Below are 13,561 nucleotides of genomic sequence, written 5' to 3' on the forward strand. Positions count from 1 at the left end.
CGTGTCACGTACGGCGGCAATCATACAGGATGAACCTCATGGTCTTACGGCACAGTTATTTCATGCTGTCCGGCCACACAGTCTTGAATCTCCGCTGAATGTTCAACCTATTTGTTACCGGCTTAAACATATCAGAGAGTATTATCTCGAGTATAGCTACCTTAGTCACAAGTTACGGCACACTCAGTCCTTAACGGCAAAAGCAATTTTGGCGGAAAGGAGGGAACACGAAAGCCAGAATCCGATTGTTAGCAAATGTAGTGGAGTCCAATGGGATGCAGTATGGCGAAACGTTGGTTCCACTGTTTTGAGCTCGGATGCTCGTACTGCGTGGTATAAAGCAGTCAATAATATCATAAGTACCAATGAGCGACTCCACCGGATAGGGCTGAGTGCTACCGACCTCTGTCTTCACTGCAACCTCACAGATACCGTGCTGCACAGATGCACCTGTGGGGAACGTCTCCACAACTGGAACTGGATTCAGCAACAAGTCGCACTTATCACTCGCAGTGTTCCCGCCAATGTCCACGCAATGATGATCTATCGGCCTGATTTTAAGTTTTACCCACAGACGAAAAATAATACTGTGGCTTGGTTACTGGGTAATTATTCTAGTTATATCTTTAACAAACTTGGGGATGATGATCCTGTCGCATTCAAAATGCATATGGCAATCGAATTTCACAAAACACTTCAATACAAGAATCATGGCAAGAACTTTGGAAATATGCTTAACATTGTATTCAAAAAAATGGGAATAGGGTAGTGAACCGGGAGTGTGGGGGTGGGTTGGGACGCGGAGCACCTGTAGTGCCGCGAAGAGGCCCCACTGCTTCTGCCTCGTGTCCTGACTTCAGCCACTGCGCCTCGGTACCTCCCTCCAACAGTGCACACGGATCACCAGAATACACATGGATCCGAGATGAGAAAACATCTTTTTGTTTTTTTTCTTTTTAAATTCTTCTAGAACAACTCTTCACGGTGGTCCCTAAAGGAGGGGATTTCGATAAAAAAAAAAAAAAAAAAAAACAAAACAAAAAAAAAACAAGAAAACCAAAAATTAATTAAAAGAAGAAAGATAAAAAAAAGTGGCGCAATTGGTTAGCGCACGGTACTTATAAGGCGAAAAATAAAAAAGAAAAAAAAATGGATAAGGCATCGGTAAAAAAAAAAAAGAAAAAAAAAAAAAAAGCGGTCTAAGGCGCCAGACTCAAGGAAAAACCTTGGCTGCAGTAGCAGCTAGAGCCTTCTGGTCCTCGAATGAGGGCGTGGGTTCGAATCCCACTCCTGACACAGATTTTGTCGCTTCTCTGGAGCACCCTGTGTATCGTTGAGATCCTTTGTAAAGTGCAACAGCACGATTCTGGCCGTGTTCTCCTAAGTGAAACCAAAAATTTGTATCAAACACAAGCGCACCTACGGCAACCAAACTGTTTCTTCGGTAGTGTGAGCTACAAACAGAGAGTGTTGGTTGTAAATACGACGTTCCCTCGTGAGGTTACTTCCGCGCCACAGCCGCAAACACGTCAAAAGGGACACTTGTGGTATAAAAACGACTCTTGTCTGGAGATGCAGAGTGCTAACGACAGTGTGAGGAAACAGTGGAGGCTGACCAGTACATCCTCTGTACAATAACAGTCGCTGATGAAATACAGAGAGCTCGAAATAAATTCATATACTCAAAATATTACTTTATGGAGATTACAACGTGACCAAAACTTGAGATATTATTCGACAGATAGACCTCTGCATTCTGTCTAATCTCTGATGTCTGTAACAGACGACTTAGTTTCGAACAAAATGTATTGAGTGCCGTGATTATACGGATTTGAGAAACTCTTTTGGTGGTACATTCTGCGCTATATTTGTGCGGCTGCACCTGGCGAACGTGTAACGGGTGCAGAACTCATGCCGGTGTACTGTGGCAACGTGGATGCGACAATTACATCAACTGTAAGTTCTCTAATAGAACAAACGAGGAGCATCAAATCAAGTGTCAGGATGGCCGAGCGGTCTAAGGCGCCAGACTCAAGGAAAAACCTTGGCTGCAGTAGCAGCTAGAGCCTTCTGGTCCTCGAATGAGGGCGTGGGTTCGAATCCCACTCCTGACACAGATTTTGTCGCTTCTCTGGAGCACCCTGTGTATCGTTGAGATCCTTTGTAAAGTGCAACAGCACGATTCTGGCCGTGTTCTCCTAAGTGAAACCAAAAATTTGTATCAAACACAAGCGCACCTACGGCAACCAAACTGTTTCTTCGGTAGTGTGAGCTACAAACAGAGAGTGTTGGTTGTAAATACGACGTTCCCTCGTGAGGTTACTTCCGCGCCACAGCCGCAAACACGTCAAAAGGGACACTTGTGGTATAAAAACGACTCTTGTCTGGAGATGCAGAGTGCTAACGACAGTGTGAGGAAACAGTGCAGGCTGACCAGTACATCCTCTGTACAATAACAGTCGCTGATGAAATACAGAGAGCTCGAAATAAATTCATATACTCAAAATATTACTTTATGGAGATTACAACGTGACCAAAACTTGAGATATTATTCGACAGATAGACCTCTGCATTCTGTCTAATCTCTGATGTCTGTAACAGACGACTTAGTTTCGAACAAAATGTATTGAGTGCCGTGATTATACGGATTTGAGAAACTCTTTTGGTGGTACATTCTGCGCTATATTTGTGCGGCTGCACCTGGCGAACGTGTAACGGGTGCAGAACTCATGCCGGTGTACTGTGGCAACGTGGATGCGACAATTACATCAACTGTAAGTTCTCTAATAGAACAAACGAGGAGCATCAAATCAAGTGTCAGGATGGCCGAGCGGTAGAGTCGAGGCGCGGCCGTCGTGCCAGTCGGACGTGCCTGGAGCGTTGTTTACGTGCTCAGCTGCGGCTTGCGGTGCGGCACGTGGTGAGTCGAGGGCCGTTGCGGCGCGCATTACATCTTGTTGTTAACGACTAGAACCTAACATGGATCACCCAGAGCGAAAAGACACTTTGAAGTTTATGTTTGATGGCAGTTTCTCTCGACCGAAGTATTACGAAGTCGAACGATTTCTTGATGAAGACGTAAAATTACCCCCCACCGATATCATTGGTATCCATTTGTCTATTGTTAGTAGCACAGTTTATATCAAATTGCGTGACCCAGAATTGTGCGACAAAATCATCGAGTCATGTGGCGGTACCTATAAATTTCGACACAGTGACGGGAATGTTGGTGAGGTGACTGTTGTCCACGCTGGTCTTGGTATTCGCACCGTCAGGATTTTCGAGTTGCCTTTTGAAATCACGGCCGAACAAATTAATGCTTCTCTTCAGTCCTACGGCAAAATTATCAGTAACGTTGCCGAAAAGTGGGCCTCGTTCCATAAGTATCCTGTCTTGAATGGTGTGCGGCAAATTAAGATCGAATTGCAACGGCATATTCCATCCTACCTAACGATTTGTGGATACAGGGCGATAATCATGTATGAGGGACAGCCCCGTACATGTTCCGGCTGTAATTCCACAGGACACGTCCGAGCACAGTGCATCCAACGACGTGTAACACAGCTGCCTGCGGGTGAACTAGCCACTCCCACGCAACCGACAATATTACCGACTACTTATGTAGCGGCGGTCCGTGCAAATACACCCACGGCGCCGGCTGTGGACGTGGGACTTCGTGTGGCCGATATTACGAATGACGGAGATGTACCTATGGAAATATCTACCACTCAGGAAGCTGTGCCGGCCACTGGCTTACTAGACGCGGTGCCCCGTGACGCCTCACGTGAGGCAGCTCGGGTCGACGGCGTAGAGGCTGCTACTACCGATATTGACAGACGGCAAGAGACAGGGACTCTTCCTCTTCCTTTAGAGAATGCGGAAGTCTCCGTCGGTAGGTCCTCCCCGAAAAAACACAAGAAACGTCGGATCGCTCGTCCTGAGGCAGCCCAATCGGCGCCCCTCTTGCGTGAAAAGGCCAAACAAGCAGGCCGCATGATCTGCGATGACACTTCGGGGACCGACGATTGTCTTCCGTCGTTGGCCTCACCCATGACTATTGACGATGATGTCTCCAACCTTGACACGGGGAGGGCAGAGACTTGTGCACCACCGCGGACGGAGCAAGTGCCGGATGCGCAGGGTGACGGCCCGCTATGCGGTTCCGGAACCGCCACAGCAGGCGCGACAACGGCTGTGTCTGTTGTCAATTGGGCGGATGACACTGAAGATATGGCCGGCACTCCCGACCGTGACAAACCGATGGCAACTGGTGATACGCTGCTTACGCCCCGGCGCAATGCAGCTTCCACGGACGGCGACGTCTAGACTTATTCGACCTCCGAAGCGGACGACTGCTGAAGGGATAAAAATCTTACCTGTTTCCATCTGCAGATGACCAGTCGTCCCATATCGCTCCGTTCACGACAATCCTATAAGATTTCTACTAGGAATGTAAACCGCATTGTCTCTCAAGCAAAAATCCACAGCCTTCGACAGTACTTACGGGCCGCTGATACAGATATTCTGTTCGTACAGGAAGCAATGACTCCACTCCTAGCCGACGTCCCCGGTTATGACGCCATTGTCAATATAGGAACGGAGGCCGGTACCATCATTCTGTATCGGGAAGGCATTGAATGTTCTTATTTGTCCATGTTACCTACAGGACGGGGCATTGCCGCCCAGTTCCATGATATACTCCTTCTTAATGTGTACTCTCCTTCCGGTTCCAGCGCGCGAGCGGCGAGGAAGGAGTTTTATACTGGAGAGATAGCGCCTTTAATCACCGACTTGCGTCTGCGTATTATTATGGGTGGTGACTTTAACTGCGTTTTGCGCCGCTCCGATCAAACGCCGAATTTTAACTTCAGTCAGGAACTGCTGACACTGGTCACAGAATTGCAGTTAGTCGACACGTGGGAGACCTTACACCCAGATGATGTTGCCTTTACACACTTTACGCCGACGTCTTCCAGCAGGTTAGATCGCATATATGTGCACCGCGGTCTTTTAGCCGACGTGGGAACTTGCGAATATTGGCCCGTTAATTTCAGTGACCATATCGCTTACCACACCGTCTTAAATCACTCGCCGCAGAAGGTTTACAGAGGCTTCGGACGATGGCAACTCAACTGTCGCCTCTTACAAGACGCCACTTTAGAGCGTGAGATACGGTCGGTTTGGCATTCCGTAACATCACGCGGACCCACGTACCCCACGTGGATTGATTGGTGGACGCTTTATGCAAAGAGGAAACTCATTACTTGCCTCAGACACCACGCCAGGATTCGCGCGCGCGGTGAGAAGGAAATCACTGAATTCTATTTCTGCGCCCTGCGAGAATTGTACCGGGATTATCATCAGGTGCCTAATAACATCACGCACGTACGTAGACTCCAAGCGAAAATTACATCCTTGATGGGACGGAACGCTATCGGCCACCAGATTCGTGCACGTGACTTCACCAACTTGCCGCAACAGCAGACGTCTGTTCACCATATCGTCCAACAGTTACATGCGGCGCGCAGGAAACTTATTCATAAGTTGCAAGATGCCGACGGTGCATTTTATACCCAACACCGCGACATCAAAAACCATGTTGCCAACCACTTTGCCGCACTTTACACCCGTGCGGATGTACCACATGAGAAAGTGCGAGAATGGTATCACTCTGGACACCCACCGTACCGCATTACCGACGACCACAATCGGGACTTGCTCGCTCCCTTTACCAACGAAGAACTAAAGGATGCCCTGCTCGCCGCACCACGAAATAAATCTCCGGGCACGGACGGGCTCTCTGTCGAGTTTTACGTCAAATATTGGCCTATATTCGGGGACGGACTCACGGAGATGTACAATGAAATACTACGTGGGATTGCTCTGCCCCGAGCCTTCACAGAGGGGTTAACTGTTTTACTACCTAAGACGCCGACGCCGATCACCACCAAAGATCTGCGGCCCATTACTTTGCTCAATGCGGACTTTAAACTTCTGACGCGCGCCCTCAATGCCCGATTACGGCAGCTGTTACCCGATCTTCTGGGACCATACCAAATGAGTGCGATACGTGGTCGCTCACTGTCCACCATTTTGGCGCTGTATCGGGATCTAGTCTCCCTCACCTGGGACACCCGCACTCCAATGGCCATAGCATTTCTCGATTTTGACAAGGCTTACGATCGGGCTGACTATCGTTATCTCAGTAGCGTGATGGAAACTATGGGCTTCAGTCTTAATTTTATCCACCTCATCAACAACTGTATCCGTGGTACCCGTACACGGTTCCTGATCAATAATACATTGACGGAGTACATCCAGCTCTCACGGGGTATCAAGCAAGGCTGCCCTCTCTCAACGACGCTTTATGCGATCCTCATGGAACCCTTGTTGCGCCGCCTACATCATAGCCTACCTGGATTCCAGTTTTATGGTGTCAAGTCTGTGGTCCAAGCATACGCCGACGATGTCAGCGTGCTCCTTAATGATGTTCACGATGTCACCGCAGCGAAGCGCATTCTTGAGGAATTCCAAAGCGATAGTGGTGCAATGTTAAACGTCAATAAATCCGCCGTCTTAACGCTTGGTCAGGAACGACCGCTCACGGGCGACGCTTGGCTGCCCTGTGTACAGACTAGAAAACACCTTGGTCTCTACGTCACGGCCCGGCCACTGGACATGTCTCACAAAAATTGGATACCCAAAATTCAGGCGATAAAAGCACTCCTGCGTGACCAAAATATGCGACACCTCGATCGTTTGCAGCGAGCCTTTTTCGTCAATTCTTATGCCCTCTCCAAATTACAGTTTGTTGCCGCCGTCCTACCCATGCCAACCACAGTAGCAAGATCACTTCTAGCGGCGGCCGCCTGGTACGTCTGGAAGCTCAATATTTTTAAGGTTTCCTTCACTACGACAGCTTTGCCATGCGATATGGGAGGCCTCGGCTTGAAAAACCCCGGCCGTCACGCCTTGGCTCTGTATCTGAAACGCTCATGGCGTATACTCACCGCCAGCGAAGACACCGTCACGAAGCGGCTCTTTCAGCTGTTCCGCCCTCCCAACTTATCTCCGCCTGTGGACATTGGCCGCGTCAGCCCGCACTTTCAGCATATAGCACTGTATTATCTTGAAAGTAGCTATCTCGACGACGAGCTTTTCAAGAAGCCGACAGTTCAACTGTACCGCCACTTACTTCGGCCGTCACTGCCTGGCCCCTTGGAAAAGAAGTATCCGGCTTGCAATTGGTCCCTCGTTTGGACTAACATTCATAATCCGACACTTCTGACAGATGTTCGCTCCAAATGGTATGACGTGGTCACTGAAACTGTACCGACGCAAGAAAAGCGCCACAGGATTAATCTTGCACCGAGTCCCTACTGCGGCTTGTGCCACGTGGTGGCGACTATTGCTCATCTGTTTGTCTGCAAGGACCAAGTGCACATCTGGAACTGGACGCGCAAAAAACTCGCTGTGCTTAACCGGACTGCGCCTCATGCGATTCAGATCCACGACATTCTGCGCCCAGATTTCCGACTTTTCCCAGCTGCCAAACATAACAGTTACCTATGGCTCGTGGGACATTTTATCAACTATATTCTGTCCGGCAGTGCCCCTAATGTCTTAGATTTTCAAGTCTATCTCTCAACACAACACTGGCGCACAACCAGCCAATATGGTCCCCGGTATCAGTCAACATTTCAACATTTTCTTCACGTCGTCCTTGGGATGCCATAGAACATGGACAAGTGGGACATCTGTTACAACAATTCGTCATCCCTGTACTACAGTCGAAGGATATACTCTCTGCGACGACACTCATTTGTCTCCTGGGTATGATGCATATGACAACGCCTGAATTTCACGAATATTTCCTTCCCAGTAGCAGTTCTTTCGACAATATACATAATTTGGTGTGTTTGAATCAACAAAAATGCAAACCCGAAGAAAGAAAACGAACAACGAAGATGGACAGAAGACAAACGACTAACCACAATACAACGAACTAAGAGATTAAAGATTAAGGAACAAAAAAAAATCATTTGGAAAATTTGTCAAAACAAACGAAAAACGATAAGGAACAAAAAAAAAACATTTAAAAATTTTCAAACAAAGCAAAAAAAAGAAAAAAAAAAAAGTCGTAGAGCATTCGACTGTAATCAAAAAAAAAAAAAAAAAAAAAAAAAAAAAAAAAAAAAAAGGGGGGTATGATTCCTGCTTAGGGTGCAGGAGGTCCCGGGTTCAAATCCCGGACTAAAGAAAAAAAAAAAAAAAAAAAAAAAAAAAAAAAAAAAAAAAAAAAAAGCGGTCTAAGGCGCCAGATTTAAGCTCTGGTTCCCTAAGGGGAGCGTGGGTTCGAACCCCACATCTGACAATGCATTTTAAATATTTCAAAATTACTAATTTCGTACATGCGGGAAAACAAGTAAATTACGCGGGAACAGAAAAAAAAAAAAAAAAAAAAAAAAAAAAAAAAAGCGGTCTAAGGCGCCAGACTCAAGGAAAAACCTTGGCTGCAGTAGCAGCTAGAGCCTTCTGGTCCTCGAATGAGGGCGTGGGTTCGAATCCCACTCCTGACACAGATTTTGTCGCTTCTCTGGAGCACCCTGTGTATCGTTGAGATCCTTTGTAAAGTGCAACAGCACGATTCTGGCCGTGTTCTCCTAAGTGAAACCAAAAATTTGTATCAAACACAAGCGCACCTACGGCAACCAAACTGTTTCTTCGGTAGTGTGAGCTACAAACAGAGAGTGTTGGTTGTAAATACGACGTTCCCTCGTGAGGTTACTTCCGCGCCACAGCCGCAAACACGTCAAAAGGGACACTTGTGGTATAAAAACGACTCTTGTCTGGAGATGCAGAGTGCTAACGACAGTGTGAGGAAACAGTGCAGGCTGACCAGTACATCCTCTGTACAATAACAGTCGCTGATGAAATACAGAGAGCTCGAAATAAATTCATATACTCAAAATATTACTTTATGGAGATTACAACGTGACCAAAACTTGAGATATTATTCGACAGATAGACCTCTGCATTCTGTCTAATCTCTGATGTCTGTAACAGACGACTTAGTTTCGAACAAAATGTATTGAGTGCCGTGATTATACGGATTTGAGAAACTCTTTTGGTGGTACATTCTGCGCTATATTTGTGCGGCTGCACCTGGCGAACGTGTAACGGGTGCAGAACTCATGCCGGTGTACTGTGGCAACGTGGATGCGACAATTACATCAACTGTAAGTTCTCTAATAGAACAAACGAGGAGCATCAAATCGAGTGTCAGGATGGCCGAGCGGTCTAAGGCGCCAGACTCAAGGAAAAACCTTGGCTGCAGTAGCAGCTAGAGCCTTCTGGTCCTCGAATGAGGGCGTGGGTTCGAATCCCACTCCTGACACAGATTTTGTCGCTTCTCTGGAGCACCCTGTGTATCGTTGAGATCCTTTGTAAAGTGCAACAGCACGATTCTGGCCGTGTTCTCCTAAGTGAAACCAAAAATTTGTATCAAACACAAGCGCACCTACGGCAACCAAACTGTTTCTTCGGTAGTGTGAGCTACAAACAGAGAGTGTTGGTTGTAAATACGACGTTCCCTCGTGAGGTTACTTCCGCGCCACAGCCGCAAACACGTCAAAAGGGACACTTGTGGTATAAAAACGACTCTTGTCTGGAGATGCAGAGTGCTAACGACAGTGTGAGGAAACAGTGCAGGCTGACCAGTACATCCTCTGTACAATAACAGTCGCTGATGAAATACAGAGAGCTCGAAATAAATTCATATACTCAAAATATTACTTTATGGAGATTACAACGTGACCAAAACTTGAGATATTATTCGACAGATAGACCTCTGCATTCTGTCTAATCTCTGATGTCTGTAACAGACGACTTAGTTTCGAACAAAATGTATTGAGTGCCGTGATTATACGGATTTGAGAAACTCTTTTGGTGGTACATTCTGCGCTATATTTGTGCGGCTGCACCTGGCGAACGTGTAACGGGTGCAGAACTCATGCCGGTGTACTGTGGCAACGTGGATGCGACAATTACATCAACTGTAAGTTCTCTAATAGAACAAACGAGGAGCATCAAATCAAGTGTCAGGATGGCCGAGCGGTAGAGTCGAGGCGCGGCCGTCGTGCCAGTCGGACGTGCCTGGAGCGTTGTTTACGTGCTCAGCTGCGGCTTGCGGTGCGGCACGTGGTGAGTCGAGGGCCGTTGCGGCGCGCATTACATCTTGTTGTTAACGACTAGAACCTAACATGGATCACCCAGAGCGAAAAGACACTTTGAAGTTTATGTTTGATGGCAGTTTCTCTCGACCGAAGTATTACGAAGTCGAACGATTTCTTGATGAAGACGTAAAATTACCCCCCACCGATATCATTGGTATCCATTTGTCTATTGTTAGTAGCACAGTTTATATCAAATTGCGTGACCCAGAATTGTGCGACAAAATCATCGAGTCATGTGGCGGTACCTATAAATTTCGACACAGTGACGGGAATGTTGGTGAGGTGACTGTTGTCCACGCTGGTCTTGGTATTCGCACCGTCAGGATTTTCGAGTTGCCTTTTGAAATCACGGCCGAACAAATTAATGCTTCTCTTCAGTCCTACGGCAAAATTATCAGTAACGTTGCCGAAAAGTGGGCCTCGTTCCATAAGTATCCTGTCTTGAATGGTGTGCGGCAAATTAAGATCGAATTGCAACGGCATATTCCATCCTACCTAACGATTTGTGGATACAGGGCGATAATCATGTATGAGGGACAGCCCCGTACATGTTCCGGCTGTAATTCCACAGGACACGTCCGAGCACAGTGCATCCAACGACGTGTAACACAGCTGCCTGCGGGTGAACTAGCCACTCCCACGCAACCGACAATATTACCGACTACTTATGTAGCGGCGGTCCGTGCAAATACACCCACGGCGCCGGCTGTGGACGTGGGACTTCGTGTGGCCGATATTACGAATGACGGAGATGTACCTATGGAAATATCTACCACTCAGGAAGCTGTGCCGGCCACTGGCTTACTAGACGCGGTGCCCCGTGACGCCTCACGTGAGGCAGCTCGGGTCGACGGCGTAGAGGCTGCTACTACCGATATTGACAGACGGCAAGAGACAGGGACTCTTCCTCTTCCTTTAGAGAATGCGGAAGTCTCCGTCGGTAGGTCCTCCCCGAAAAAACACAAGAAACGTCGGATCGCTCGTCCTGAGGCAGCCCAATCGGCGCCCCTCTTGCGTGAAAAGGCCAAACAAGCAGGCCGCATGATCTGCGATGACACTTCGGGGACCGACGATTGTCTTCCGTCGTTGGCCTCACCCATGACTATTGACGATGATGTCTCCAACCTTGACACGGGGAGGGCAGAGACTTGTGCACCACCGCGGACGGAGCAAGTGCCGGATGCGCAGGGTGACGGCCCGCTATGCGGTTCCGGAACCGCCACAGCAGGCGCGACAACGGCTGTGTCTGTTGTCAATTGGGCGGATGACACTGAAGATATGGCCGGCACTCCCGACCGTGACAAACCGATGGCAACTGGTGATACGCTGCTTACGCCCCGGCGCAATGCAGCTTCCACGGACGGCGACGTCTAGACTTATTCGACCTCCGAAGCGGACGACTGCTGAAGGGATAAAAATCTTACCTGTTTCCATCTGCAGATGACCAGTCGTCCCATATCGCTCCGTTCACGACAATCCTATAAGATTTCTACTCTGAATGTAAACCGCATTGTCTCTCAAGCAAAAATCCACAGCCTTCGACAGTATTTACGGGCCGCTGATATAGATATTCTGTTCGTACAGGAAGCCATGACTCCACTCCTAGCCGATGTCCCCGGTTATGACGCCATTGTCAATATAGGAACGGAGGCCGGTACCATCATTCTGTATCGGGAAGGCATTGAATGTTCTTGTTTGTCCATGTTACCTACAGGACGGGGCATTGCCGCCCAGTTCCATGATGTACTCCTTCTTAATGTGTACGCTCCTTCCGGTTCCAGCGCGCGAGCGGCGAGGAAGGAGTTTTATACTGGAGAGATAGCGCCTTTAATCACCGACTTGCGTCTGCGTATTATTATGGGTGGTGACTTTAACTGCGTTTTGCGCCGCTCCGATCAAACGCCGAATTTTAACTTCAGTCAGGAACTGCGGACACTGGTCACAGAATTGCAGTTAGTCGACACGTGGGAGACCTTACACCCAGATGATGTTGCCTTTACTCACTTTACGCCGACGTCTTCCAGCAGGTTAGATCGCATATATGTGCACCGCGATCTTTTAGCCGACGTGGGAACTTGCGAATATTGGCCCGTTAATTTCAGTGACCATATCGCTTACCACACCGTCTTAAATCACTCGCCGCAGAAGGTTTACAGAGGCTTCGGACGATGGCAACTCAACTGTCGCCTCTTACAAGACGCCACTTTAGAGCGTGAGATACGGTCGGTTTGGCATTCCGTAACATCACGCAGACCCACGTACCCCACGTGGATTGATTGGTGGACGCTTTATGCAAAGAGGAAACTCATTACTTGCCTCAGGCACCACGCCAGGATTCGCGCACGCGGTGAGAAGGAAATCACTGAATTCTATTTCTGCGCCCTGCGAGAATTGTACCGGGATTATCATCAGGTGCCTAATAACATCACGCACGTACGCAGACTCCAAGCGAAAATTACATCCTTGATGGGACGGAACGCTATCGGCCACCAGATTCGTGCACGTGACTTCACCAACTTGCCGCAACAGCAGACGTCTGTTCACCATATCGTCCAACAGTTACATGCGGCGCGCAGGAAACTTATTCATAAGTTGCAAGATGCCGACGGTGCTTTTTATACCCAACACCGCGACATCAAAAACCATGTTGCCAACCACTTTGCCGCACTTTACACCCGTGCGGGTGTACCGCATGAGAAAGTGCGAGAATGGTATCACTCTGGACACCCACCGTACCGCATTACCGACGACCACAATCGGGACTTGCTCGCTCCCTTTACCAACGACGAACTAAAGGATGCCCTGCTTGCCGCACCACGAAATAAATCTCCGGGCGCGGACGGGCTCTCTGTCGAGTTTTACGTCAAATATTGGCCTATATTAGGGGACGGACTCACGGAGATGTACAATGAAATACTACGTGGGATTGCTCTGCCCCAAGCCTTCACAGAGGGGTTAACTGTTTTACTACCTAAGACGCCGACGCCGCTCACCACCAAAGATCTGCGGCCCATTACTTTGCTCAATGCGGACTTTAAACTTCTGACGCGCGCCCTCAATGCCCGATTACGGCAGCTGTTACCCGATCTTCTGGGACCATACCAAATGAGTGCGATACGTGGTCGCTCATTGTCCACCATTTTGGCGCTGTATCGGGATCTCGTCTCCCTCACCTGGGCCACCCACACTCCTATGGCCATAGCATTTCTCGATTTTGACAAGGCTTACGATCGGGCTGACTATCGTTATCTCAGTAGCGTGATGGAAACTATGGGCTTCAGTCTTAATTTTATCCACCTCATCAACAACTGTATCCGTGGTACCCG

At 48.4% G+C, this 13,561-nt stretch overlaps 2 non-coding genes across 2 annotated transcripts; both read left to right on the forward strand.

The window, feature by feature from the left end:
* The first annotated feature begins 1,998 nt into the window (after positions 1-1,998).
* Trnal-caa lies at positions 1,999-2,114 on the forward strand. Its single transcript has 2 exons — positions 1,999-2,036; positions 2,069-2,114. It is a non-coding gene; the product is annotated as a tRNA-Leu (tRNA).
* A 7,167-nt stretch (positions 2,115-9,281) lies between these two features.
* On the forward strand, positions 9,282-9,397 carry Trnal-caa. The gene is made up of 2 exons: positions 9,282-9,319; positions 9,352-9,397. It is a non-coding gene; the product is annotated as a tRNA-Leu (tRNA).
* Positions 9,398-13,561: the final 4,164 nt, after the last annotated feature.

Source organism: Schistocerca piceifrons, unplaced genomic scaffold (genome assembly GCF_021461385.2).
Source record: "Schistocerca piceifrons isolate TAMUIC-IGC-003096 unplaced genomic scaffold, iqSchPice1.1 HiC_scaffold_2420, whole genome shotgun sequence".
NCBI classification, from domain to species: Eukaryota; Metazoa; Arthropoda; class Insecta; order Orthoptera; family Acrididae; genus Schistocerca; species Schistocerca piceifrons.